Source organism: Centropristis striata, chromosome 1, assembly GCF_030273125.1.
Source record: "Centropristis striata isolate RG_2023a ecotype Rhode Island chromosome 1, C.striata_1.0, whole genome shotgun sequence".
In the NCBI taxonomy this organism is placed as follows: Eukaryota; Metazoa; Chordata; class Actinopteri; order Perciformes; family Serranidae; genus Centropristis; species Centropristis striata.
Window position 1 is genome coordinate 17,550,622 of NC_081517.1, and position 12,997 is coordinate 17,563,618.

At 41.2% G+C, this 12,997-nt stretch overlaps 1 protein-coding gene across 1 annotated transcript in view; it reads right to left on the bottom strand.

Moving 5' to 3' along the window:
• The window catches only part of LOC131974694 (zinc finger protein GLIS2-like), a 33,887-nt gene extending 21,244 nt beyond the window's left edge, over positions 1-12,643 (bottom strand). Inside the window, exon 1 of the mRNA XM_059337117.1 lies at positions 12,164-12,643. The gene's annotated coding sequence lies outside the window, so the exon portion shown is untranslated. The remainder of the gene's footprint in view (positions 1-12,163) is intronic.
• Between the last annotated feature and the right edge of the window lie 354 nt (positions 12,644-12,997).

A 12,997-nucleotide genomic window follows, 5' to 3' on the forward strand; every position in this document is an offset into this window, starting at 1 on the left:
TCCTCTTACCACACAGACTGTGGCGAGATGGAGACAAGCAAAACAAAATCAAGTTCTTGGAGGCAAAAGTTTTCTTCAAGAAACGGGACACAAGTATTTGCAAATTACACAATATGTTTTTGACTGTTTTCAGGGCCCAGGCTGACGTACATCATCCAAAATAGTAATGACCGTATCACGTTTCAAACTCAAGTCACAAAAACAAAACCACAAAGACTGCAGTTTGGTGTTTTTTTGCCGCCACGGCAGTGAGAGGAAATTTACTGTCAGTGTTCGCAACTTTGAATGTGTTGAACCACTGTTTTATATTGTGTCAGCTGTGATTCACAGCACGCTCTCAGTGCCAACATTCAGAAGAGTGGATTTCTCTCAGGACGAGAAAAATGGCAACGTACTGGGAGACAGAGAGTGAGCAGGCAGTGAAAACGGAAAATAGAAAAACTGAGAGAGAAGAGAGGAGGGAGGGAAAGACAGAAACTGTGGGAGTCAGACGTGGGCTCCCACCCTTTCCTCTCCTCACACTTTTCCCATTATTTGTCTCAGTATTATCCTCCCTCTCTCTCTCACTCTCCCTTTCTCTCTCTCTCTCTCTCTCTCTTGTGTCTCAGCAGCGCTAAGTGATGCAACTCTGCAGAGCAAGTCTGCAATATACACCAGTAGAGCCTGCAGTGTCTCTCGCACTGACACTGGCGTCTTCACCATTTAGGAGGGGAGTGGTGGCGGCTGTCAGGGGAGGAGAAGCGGGGGAGTAATGTCTCAAGGCAGATTATTTAGTTCTTCACAAGAAAAAGGCTCTTTCCAGACTGTCTGTACATCACTAAACTTATTTTTGAATAAATAGAAGACTTAAAGGCGCTGCAGCAGAAAAACGTTTTTTTTTCCTAAAATAAAAACAGAATCGGCTGCTCAAACAAGTAACAAGTTCTTGACTTAAGTCTATGTCTAGTCCATAGACTTTATATAAAGACTTAAGGCCTGCAGCTCCCATAAGTGAAGCCAAAACATCTCAGTTGTCCCCTGGTGGCAGGCTGCAGTATAGGTCATAAATCCCGCCCCCTCTGTGTTAGTGGATGGGACATGAGCCAACACGTGAAATATATATATTTTTTAATATAGCTTCTGTCATATGTACTGTAAATAGAAACTCGATTTGGCTCCACTAGTCCATCACTATCGAGAAGACTCTGGCTCGTCACCAGTGTAAGATGGCAGCCTCCGTATCCCGCATATTTTGGCTTCATTTTTGTACAGTGGGAGGAAGTAGAAACATGTCTATTCTTTTTGCAGTTTAGTCTAAGGGAAATGGGGAAAATGGTGGTGAAAACTACACTAATGGGAGCATTGTTATGCGTTGGCAAGTTATTTATTGTTTGTGTCTGAGGCGACGTTAAAAAGCATTTTCTTCTGCAATATCTACAAATATCTTCAAACACCTTACAACTGGTTTTATTTTCCTAATGACAGAAGCCCCAAATGTCCAGATTGCAGCGCAGTGATGACAGATGTTGCATTTTCAGTATGATGCATATAATTACAGAGGGAAACAAATTATCATAATGTCTGGGTTGCCAAATGATATTGTGGAAAAATTTGTAAACTAGAGTGCACTAGGCAGGTTGACCAAAATTGGTAAATTGCACATTTTTATTGTAAAACCCTGTACCAGGTCCTGTAATTATGCTATGTACAATTACCTTTAAAAACGTGAGAAACAAACAGGTGGGTTCCTAGAATTGCTAGAGTGCTCATTCTTAGAAAAACAGGAGACAGAAAACAAGTATTCTGAGTCAGATGGGAGCAAATGGAGAGAAGATCAGATGGGATCTGTGGAGTGATGCAGGAGGGCTGTAATGAAGGATAAACCCACCTCATCCCACTTTATCCCTTTCTAGCTCAAAGATGAACTTATCCATGTATAGTCATATACAAACTTCAAGCTGATACTATTTTGGAGCAACTTTGAATGGGACATCTTACTCCCTGCAAGTGGTGGCTGCTATATGGAGAACAGAGTTTGCTAATTTTAATCATTTCCCATTAGGGAGAAATAAGCTGAGGGTTCTTTTTCAGAAACACTCTACACTCATCTATAAAAGGGAGCCAATCATACTTCATATAATGGATAAAATTATTGTATGTAATGTAAAAGGTTCAGCTCGTTGTTTAGATTTTTACTGTTTTGGGTCACTCCCTCCAAAGTCGTTTAAGATGCTCTGGGCAGCTGTTTGTAGCAATAATGCTGTGTAAAATCCAGTGCACGCTACCTGTCCAGAACCACATGGCAGAAAAACTGTCACTTTCCATTAGTTACATGCGTTGTGGCTTTCCAAAATAAACTTCTGTGTTCACAGGAAACAGTTAACTTAAGGCAGTTAAGCTAATTCTACTAATAAGAACTTCCGTAGTTTTTTATCAGAGTCAGTTACATATACTTTCTTGGTTGTAGTAAGCTGGTGTTTGTTTGTTTTTTTGTGAGGATTATGGCAAGGCAAGGCAAGGCAAGTTTATTTGTATAGCACAATTCAACACAAGGTAATTCAGAGTGCTTTACATACACATTAAAACAGCAAGACACAATTGAAAACAGTAAAAACAGTCAATTAAAACAGGGAAATAGAAATAAAAATACAAATAAGATAAAATAAGATACAGCAGGATAAGAAAATAGATAAAATAATAAAAAGCACAAGTTAAAAAGTAAGGGCAGTAGAGTAGAGCAGATAAGTGTTAAAGTTAAGAGTACGCTGCAGTAAACAACAGTGTTTTTAGTCCTGATTTAAAGGAGCTGAGCGTTTGGGCAGACCTCAGATCTACAGGTAGTTTGTTCCACAGGTGAGGAGCATAATAACTGATAGCTGCATCACCCCGCTTAGTTCTTGTTCTTGGGACACGCAACAAGCCAGTTCCAGATGACCTAAGGGGTCTGGATGCTTCGTAGAGAGGTAGCAGATCAAGTATGTAATTTGGTCCGAGACCATTCAATGCTTTGTAGACCAGCAGTAAGATTTTAAAATCTATCCTCTAACTCACAGGAAGCCAGTGGAGTGATTTAAGGACCGGTGTAATATGGTTATGGGATTCTGTTATATGATTTTAACAAACATCTTCAAAGCAATCAGAATCTACAATTCTCAATCAATCAATACAGCTCTAAGGTATATTGATAGATATTCTGGGTATACCCAGACTGGCAACCAGAGAGGTTTCTTAGCCCTGTTTTAGGGATCCAATCAAATAGCGGGGAGGGACGGCAAGACGATGACGCGTACTACTCGGCACTTGGAAGCTTGTAGCTTTCTTCCGGATCCAACATGGCTGCTGCAGACGTGAAACTCTCTTTAGCTGTAGATGGTGTTTTAAATAGTTTAGAGCGTTACGGTAGCGGGGCTATTAGCGGCGCTAGCGGCAAATAGCCCCGCTACCGTAAAGCCGGTGATCTCGCTACGAGCCGGGGGACAGCGGAGCCGCCGAGAGAACCGCAGCAGCTTGTTTATTGCCCATAAAATCAGTGGATGTGTGTGGCTGAATGACATGAGGGGGAATAAAGCGTGAAAATAAATCTTGCAGAAAGCGAGAACTGGAGAAGCAAAGCAGCAAGCAACACTCTCTCACAGACACACACACAACAAACATCCATTTCTGTTGCTCTACTACGTCATCTGGTATAACTGATCTGATTGGCTAAGAGCTACCTACAGACGCTTTTGATAGACATTCTAAGCGCCCAATAAACGGCTCCGGAGGATCGTAAACCACACCTCCTCTACAGAGAAATGAACGGCTGGTTGCCAGACTAGATCTCATTTGAGATTAGTCTGGTGTTAGCCAGGCTAATTGATAGATGTATTCATAGACCATGATAAAAGGTGCCTTGTGCTTTACACCGACTGTGACAGAGCGTTGGAAGTGAGACCGAGCTGTACCTCCTCCCTTTGCGAACTTTGTCGGTCTTTATACTACATCACCTCGTATTTTTCAATCAATCAACACAGCTCTGAAGTACATTATAGTTTTATCCACACATCACTTGTGTTGCTGGGATGTGCTGAGTGATGTGGGGATGATGCCTGGTTTTTATTTCTCATTTTACATTTCATCTTGTACCTTTAATCCTTGTTTTTCAGTGATTTAATCACATTCTACGTTCTTTAACATTCTTTTTTTAGAGCCACTGATTTAAGACTTGTTTGTGTCTTACTGCCTGACCACTTTCTTTCTACCGCTTTTTCCTTCCATAGAAGTAGATCTTCTGGTCTCTTCATTTATTTCTCACTCTATCCCTTCTCCTCACTCATAACCCCCACCCATAATCCCTTGCACCACCACCACCACCACCACCATCCCACCGTTTGGCAGCGGTACAAGGTCAACACAGAAACTTCTCCACTTCTCCTCTCTGCTTTCCCTCCCTGTAATTCCTCGCCATCAGCGGAGCAACAGATCCCTCCCCCTCCCTGATCATTTCATCCACTGCCGCCCTCTGAGGGGCGAGGGAAAGAGAAAAGACTAAAGATGGAGAGGAGGACGAAGGCGAGGTCCAGGGACTGAGTGGAGATATTCTCGGTTAGTGTTGAAAATATGAAGACAGAGATGACGAAAGAGGGAAGGGACATTAGGAAATGAAAGGCAGGGGAAGGGGAGGAGGGGAGTTGATGGCGAGAGGGAGAAAAGTGTATTTAACCTTTGTTGTCAGGCGAGCCAGACGAGGCCAAGAGCAGTCTGCATCCCAGAAATCAATCTCTCTTTCATTTTCCTTCTCTGTCTGTCTGTTTTGTCTTTCTCTTTAATTTCTTTCTTTTCTATCCATCCCTCTTTCATTCCCTCAGCTCTGTCATCCAGACCTAAAACACACAAACACATGCGCCTCACATTCCTACGTGCAGAGCAGATTCACCCAATTTGTTTCCACTGCGTGTATGTGTGTATATGTGTGTGTGTGTGTGTGTGTGTGTGCGTGTGTGTGTGCCAAGCCAGTAAATAATAACCAATCCCAGCTGTACTGTAGGCCGCTCCTCTCATTCTCAGTGGAGAAACAAAGAGGGAGAGAGAGGAGAAAGGCTCCATCAAATAACAGAGTAATGAGCTGGAAAAAAGTCAGCAGAGAGTTGAGCAGGAAGAATTAATAATGTTTTAATGCTATCAGACATTATGGGTCTGTTAGTCACTGGTCTCCATGTAGAAGAGCATGCCACTTGAAAATTTTTTTTACTCGTTTCAACGAATAGTGTCGTGCTGCAGAGCTGCGTTGGGACCATCTCCACCGCTAGGACACATGGTGGAAAATCATGTGTGTTATTGCGTATGCTAAGTTGGGAAATCAAGCGGGTTTATCACACTTTGTTATCAATAAAAAACATTTAAATGCCACTATAAAAATGGGCAGTGTATTGTTTTACCATGCTGATCATTAGCTAATAAAGAAGCACACTAAATGTATATTTTTTAGCACGTTTTATCGAATCTATGCCAGATCCCCTCCACTAAAAGTTGTAGAGGTAAAACTTTGAGACGCACATTTTGGTTGGGCTGTCGTTATTATTACTTGAGTTAGACGGTCAGATCTGCCATCTGACGAGCAGGCTTCAGACGTCAGCTTGCCGTCCGGCCTCCTGCTTGACTCACATGCTGCAAATTTTCGGTTGCCGACAAGTTTGATAGCGTATTCTCGCTTCTTAAACTCAGCTAATTTTGTCACATACTTCATTACAGCACACTAATTGACCCCCCTTCTGCTTTCTCTGCTATATTTTTTGCAGGAGTTCTGCTGCTGCATCCGGGACTTAGCTTCGACCAAAAAGATTGGGATTGTTATAAAAAGTCGTAGCATTTGTTCCTCTATAGCAGAATTATAATTGGGTGCAGCAAGGCCCTTTTCCACAGCTGAGGAGGAAGCTCTGGCTATGGTGGCTGCAGCCCCTAATGTAGTTAAAAACTTGTTGAGGCTCACAACAAAGCAATGGGTCAACAACATTAAAGACACCATGAGGAAAAGAGAGTGATGACATTAGAAGGGAAATAAGCTAACAGTCTATCCATTGTAGTCCACATCTAGGAGCGATTTCTGATCCTACGCCCATCTGCCATGGCACTTGATCCCTCTTTACAATCATAATTCCCTTTCCTTGCCAAGACATCTTTTATTTTCTCTCTATCCATTTCTTCCTCTCTTTCTCTGCTCACGATTCTCTCCTTCTTTTTGTCTGGTCTCTTTACGTGGAGGCCAACATTTCGTTTGCCTCCTTCCTCAAACACAGAGCAAAGAGAAAGAGAGCGAGTGGGAGGAAGGGAGGGAGGGAGGGAGGGAGGGGAGAGAATAAGAAGGGGGAGAGAGGCAGTGGGGGAGTGATGGAGGGGGGGTGTCGGGGTGGGGTTTGCGGAATTTGGTCTATGTTTGGTTTGGAAGTAAAGGCCCCGGCGCTGGGCTCTCAGGAGGATAATGGAAAAGAGAGGGAGAAGAAAGGGAGGTTTATGGATGTGTGTGTACCCTCACAGGTGGTCGGCACATACTGATGGGGGGGCCTTTTGTGTGTCAGATTGTGTGTGTGCACGTCTGTGTGTTTACTGTATTGTGTCAGCGTGTTGGCAAAGCTATGTGTGCTCAAAGCATGTGTGTACATTTGTCTGTTGATTTGCAGATGTTGGCACGGATGCATGTGAGCTTTTAGCATGTAAGAAACGAAGAAAGGAAGACAGAGAGAGGAGGTGAATAAGACATTCCTCAGATGGAGGAGGAGGGGGAGGAGATGCAGGGAGCCAGTGGTTAGTTAGTGGTTAGAAACTAAGAGGAGAAAAATGAATGTCTAGTCCAGGGCTGGGCCCAAAAACGATACCACAACCAGTCGACGAGCCAAGCGAGAGAGGAGAGGAGAGGAGAGGAGAGGAGAGGAGAGGAGAGGAGAGGAGAGGAGAGGAGAGGAGAGGAGAGGAGAGTCTTAAAGATTTATATAACAGAGGAGAACCAGGGGAGGCACCACCAACTTCTGCCCTCCTCCCATATGAGGCCTGCGAACTCCTGCCTCTGCTGCAGGGGAGAAAAATGGGGGAGTGGTGCTTTTATAGCTGGGCTGAACCCACTGAACCCATCATGTGCAAACAGCAGGCAAAGTATGGAGACAACAGAGGGTCGAGGCCAGCAGCCACACGGGGGGCTTCAGTGGGGGGTCTCAGGTTGAGGATCACAGGAGGGCTGGAGGTCCAAGGAGAGGAAAGTCATCGCAGGTCTCCTCCACTCTACATACACCATCAGTTTTGATTGTGGTCCATCTTTACTTCACTCAAGCTGCTTTTTTTAAACTTACTTTACCTTCTTTCTTCTTTAGCTGTCACTTTGTTTTTCGTTTCATGTCTCTCTTTCCTTATTTTTTTCTTTCTCTTTCTTCCTGCCTTCTGGCCTAAGCCTGGAGAGGATCAAGCATTTGCCTGCGTGCATGAGTGCGTGACTCCATCTGTCTCTCTGCATGTCTACAGCTAGTCTCTCATACGAGGCTACTGGAGCAATCACACTTAGATTTGTTTTGCACATTTATGACTTGATGCTGAAAGATCCCCTTGCTATGCGCAGATTCGTTATTTTTGTTAAACCTGTTTTATTGATTGTTTAATACCATCATTGACTACCGACTCCTCACTCCTTTGGCCGGTAGTGGTCCCAACAGCTGCTCCAGTTATGTGCAAAGACTTTTCCGACAATCGGCTAAGCTAAAAACAAGCCTTAGCTAGTCTACTGCAGGCCACATTTCGGTCTTTGGTTAATGGACCGTGTCTGTATAGCGCTGTTCTAGTCATAGCAACCACTCAAAGTGCTTTTACGCTACAACGATATATATACCATCATTGTTTATTGGGGTCTTTCCTGGTCGGGGATAAGCTGCAGCACAAGATTGCAAGTTAAGTTAGTAAGTTCCCATTTACTCGAAGATAAACCTCATCGATTTGGGGTTTAGTACAGGATACTTGATATAGAGACTGCAAAGAATTGAACCACCAACCTTCCAATCAAGGTGTGACCGCTCTGCTGCACCTATGCATCATTGTGCATCACAGAACTTCATGCTTTTCATTTCTCATACCCAAAATGAACTGATTTTGCGGTGCCTTCATTGCAAGAAATGGATCAAAAGTATGCCAAAATAACTACAACATGACGCAGATGTGTAAAAGTCTTTGATAAGTCTGTCTGCAAGACGGCAAGCAAATAACTTTTAAAATGCATGTTTTCTCAATGGAGTTCAGTACAATCTGGATTATGCTGACTGCCGCTAATACAGCAGTATGCACCAAAATTAACAGGTTTTGCCATTATTAAATTGCAACAGACAAATTAAAAGGATGCAGACATAACTGCATTATGATGCCAATGTGTAAAACTTTTGAATTCATGCTTTGTCTGGTCTGGCCTGTCCACAAGACCGCAAGCAAACAACTTTTAAAATGCTTGTTTTCTGAGAGGAGTTCGGATCAGAGCTCTGCCTGCTGGAGATCTGCTCCCAACTGAGTGCACTTTTCCAGTTCCTTCTTTTTCTTCTGCTAAATTTTCTGTTTTTTCATTCCTCCTTGCCGTTTACTGCCCTTTTCATTTTCATTTTTTTCTTACTGACTGTTTGCTTCCTCAACGTTTTTCTTCAACTTTGCTTCCGTCACCTCTTTAATATCATATTTAATCCTACATTTTCTCTCTCTTTACTACTTAGCTTCCTTCACCTATTCTACCTACCTATTTTACCTTTTTTAAATTGACTTTCATTTTTATTTCACACTTTTATTTGACTTCTCTCCTTATCATCATTTGCTTTCTCTCTCTCGTTTTGGCTTACTCTTGCTTCCTTCAACTTATTTCTTTTCTTTTCTGTACAATTTTCTTTTCCTCTTCAGTGTGTTTTCCTCTACTTTCTGTCTTCTATTTCCCTCCTACCTTGCTTGCTTCCATCATTCCCTTTATCTTCTATTATTTGATTTCTTCGCTTTTTCCTTTACTTACTCCACTTTACTTTTTCAGTTTTTCATTATTTCTTAGATTAGATCTTACATTCCTGCATCTACACTCCTCCTGCTTCTTCTTCTTCTTCTTCTTCTTCTTCTTTGTTTGTCTTCTCTTTTTAGGCATTGTGTGCCTTTCCTAGAGAGTTGATATAAAACAAGGTGTTTTTGACTTTGCAGTTGGTCGGCGCCATGAACCCCCAGGCCACCAGGGCGCCGTCCTTCATCCTTTTTGCTTTCTTTTGCCTCCTTTGCTTTCTTTGGCTACCTGCCCTTTACTCCATTTTCCCATTTATTTCTCTCCTTAACATGTTTCTTTATTTCTCCTTTTTCTCTTCCTACCTGAAGTTTCTTCCCACTCTCTTTTCCTCAATTCCTTTCTTATTTCTCTTCCTTTTTTCACAGTTCCTTACTAATTCTCCTTCCTTCCTTTCTACAACAACACTATTTTAGCACTCATATATACATGCATACACACACAAACACTCATATGTGCCATATGTATGAGCAACACTCCCACCCTGCAGCAGACAGAGTGGGTGGAAGTGGGCTCCGGGGCAGACGCGCCCAACAACAACAGGAAAAGAGTTTGCTTGGCTCCGGGGCCTTCTTTTAAAAATCCATCCACAAGCGTCAGTCCAACCTTTAGAGAACAGCATGATGCAACGAGCCTGCAACCTGCACATTGCTGCCGTCACACGAAAAAACCTCAAATTCTCTAAAACTCTTTGCCCTGACCACCATGATGCATCTCTGAAAATTAAGGAAGGGGTTTGAGTGGAGATGACACACCCATTGGTCACTTCCTAAACCTGCCTTGCCTCTTGGGACCCCGTTGAGTATCAGTTTAAATAAATCAGTGGAGCTGGCATATCATCTCTGATGGAGGATGAGAATCTATGATCAGTGAAGGCCAGTTGTGTCATGGGGGTGGAGGACTTGTGTGATGAGATGACACAAACTGGTAGAAAAAAAAACAAGGGAGGTAAAAGTATTTTCTCTGCCTTGTTTCACTTGGGACTCTGAGGTGTAGTTTGTGCTTGTCTGTGTATCAACTAAGAGGTTTTAAGAGGTTTTTGCTCTGCCTTTACAAGCTTGTCAGCTTGTATCTCATACACTATGGTCACACTTTGGATCACTGCAATATCATACAGAAATTGGCATCTAGTGACCACAAATGCTACTGACAGATAGTGATATCTAAGCAACAAAATAGGTTGCATGTCAGGGTAAAATGTCCCTTTAAGTGCATCTTGTTGATCTAGGCTGGGTAATAACTTAATAAAATAATTTATTGTCTTTCAGTGGAATAATATCATAATGAAATCATATATTGAAATATCGTGATGCACAACAACCTCAACATCAAGTTGAAAAAAACAATTGCAATAGTTTGGCAATAAGTCCGTATATATAATCAAAACTATGTAATTTACATTTTTTAATATTGTTTCTATTGCAATGTCAAAAACCCAGTGGCTGAACTGTGTTATAGCAATATTTACATTTTTAGTAAAGTAGTAGTAAAGTAGTCAAGTAAATTCACAAAAATATTCTTAACCATGTGGTTATTTTATAAAGACTATTTTTTTATTAACTGAATAACCAGAAAACATGATATACTGTGATAGGCTATATATTGGTATTGAGATATGAAATCACCTATACTGAGAAAAGATGATTTTGACCATGTCGCCCAGCCCGACCTGGCACCCACATTAAAGACACACGAGCAGTAAAATTTAAAGTTTGGTGTGATCAAAACCATATGAATGAGGTAAGAGAAAGATTGTAGTTTGAGTTAAAACATCAGATTTTTTGTAACTTTACGAATATTTCCCCTTTTCAATAATTAAGCTAACTGGCCACCCCTGACTCAGTGACATATATTTCATATGATGTTGTATATTCAGAGCATAATAATAACAGTACAGAACAACTGATAAACTGGACAATGCAATAATGCAATTTTTAAAGTTATCTTTCTCCCCTGTGAAGCTTTCTTGACCTCTAGTGCGGGTCTGGACCTTGATATCATTAAATAATAGTCTAAAACTCTATAATGTCAGGTTGTTGTCATTTCAGCAAAAGAAAAGCAGCAAATATGCTCTACTTTGTTTGATTTTTTATACCCAATATATAAGAAGAATAACTGGGGGCCCAGGATAGACCCCTGGGGAATTCCCTGGGGATTTTTGTTGTTTGAGGTTGTTGGGGTTGTTGTTTTTTGTTGGGGTTTTCTGGCCACTTTTCTTTCAAATCATAACTAAGTTTAAATGTATAAGTTTGTCTTCATTAACTTGAATTATGACATTTCAACAGTGTTAAGTTGTACACTCTACAGCTTTTTGCACACTACACACACACACACACATGAACAATGCAGACTATATGGGCCTACTATGGAACAGTTATACAAATGATGTGCATGTTGTTGAGATTTATGTTTTATATATATTTGTAGGGACTGGCATTGCAAATAAGTTTCAGCTATGATGCTTGAAATAAATATTAAATAAATAAATAAATAAATAAATACAGTGCTTAACAAATTTATTAGAGCACCTGTCATAAAAATGACAAAACATAAATATTTTAGAAATCTTTCAAAATCTTGTTCAATACTAAAATGTTATTGTTATTTATTTGGCAAATAAAAAACTGAATTCACGATTTTATACCCAGATTTGAGCCAGAAATGAATCAAGCAGAACATTCAACCACTAAAACTCATTTTTACTTTTTACTTTTTTTTTTGTAAATCAGTATACTTGAAATTTAATGGATAACAATAATAATTATTTTTCAAAAAAAAAATATTTTTAAATATAATTTTGGTTAAAGAGCTTTCACGTACTGGTGTATTAAGCATTACAGAAACCTTAAAAAATAATTTTGGTTATTACTAATGCTGTTAATTTAGGACATCTGTGGTCTAATAAATGATACAGATATACAGTGCTTGTTAAACACTGTATATCTGAGACTGTTTATATTGTATGTATCATTTTATGCACAGGCTCCACTCAAACAGTCCCAAACTATGTAATAAAACAATGAAATCTCACTAAGGGGCAATAAACTCATATCTGAACAGCACAGTAATAGTAAACATTTTAACAGAGAGATTGTTAGTTTGGTCTTTTTGTTAGAATAAAGAAGATTTAATCAATTGTCTTGAATTTACCTTTGAACAGCCTGTGGTCGTTAAACAGCCTCCTCTGCTCTCTGTAGTCTCTCTTAAGATGCTTCGAGCCTCCAACTGACACAAACTGAGGACACAAATGACCAAAATCAAGCGAGTGTGCCTGGTGTTTCCCGTACCATCTTTGATTAAGTTATCAGATGTCTTCGGCTGGTTTCAAAATAAAAGTATTTTGAAAGCAAATCCTCCCACAGGGGGGTCGTTCAAGAGGGTGAAAAAAAATGCCTGTTGCGAGTGGTCAGTTTTCAGATGGAACCGAAAGCTTTGTCCTGTAAATTTGTTTTTCTTGAAACGACACTAACGCACGCTGAGGAAATCACCAACTAAATGTCACTCAGATGTGAGGATGCAGGCAGCGATGTGAATGTCAAAATCCGCCACTCTGCTCGGAGGCGCATCGCCCAGTTGCGACGCTGGTCAACTGAGCTTCCAGCGGCGGAGAGGAGGGAACAGGCTGGCTGGCTGGGAGAGAGAGGGGGTGGAGAGACACTGGCAGGGTATAGGAGAGAGAGAGGGAGGGAGAGAGAGAGAGAGAGAGAGAGAGAGAGAGAGATGCCAGAATGGAGATCCAACTTCCTCTGCCAGCTGTTGACTCTCACGATAGTCTGAGTTGTGTTGCGCTATGAGCTATAAACTATGTGACACACACTGCCGGAGAAAGGCGAGACGCGGTGCTGTGTATGCAAAGGGAAGTTTAATGAATAGTTTCACATTTTGTTCAATCTTTTCACCATCATCCAGGGCTGTGGTAGAATCTAACTAAGTACCAGTGGTGGGGGGGAAAGTATTCAGATCCCTTACTAAGACTTAGTTTCT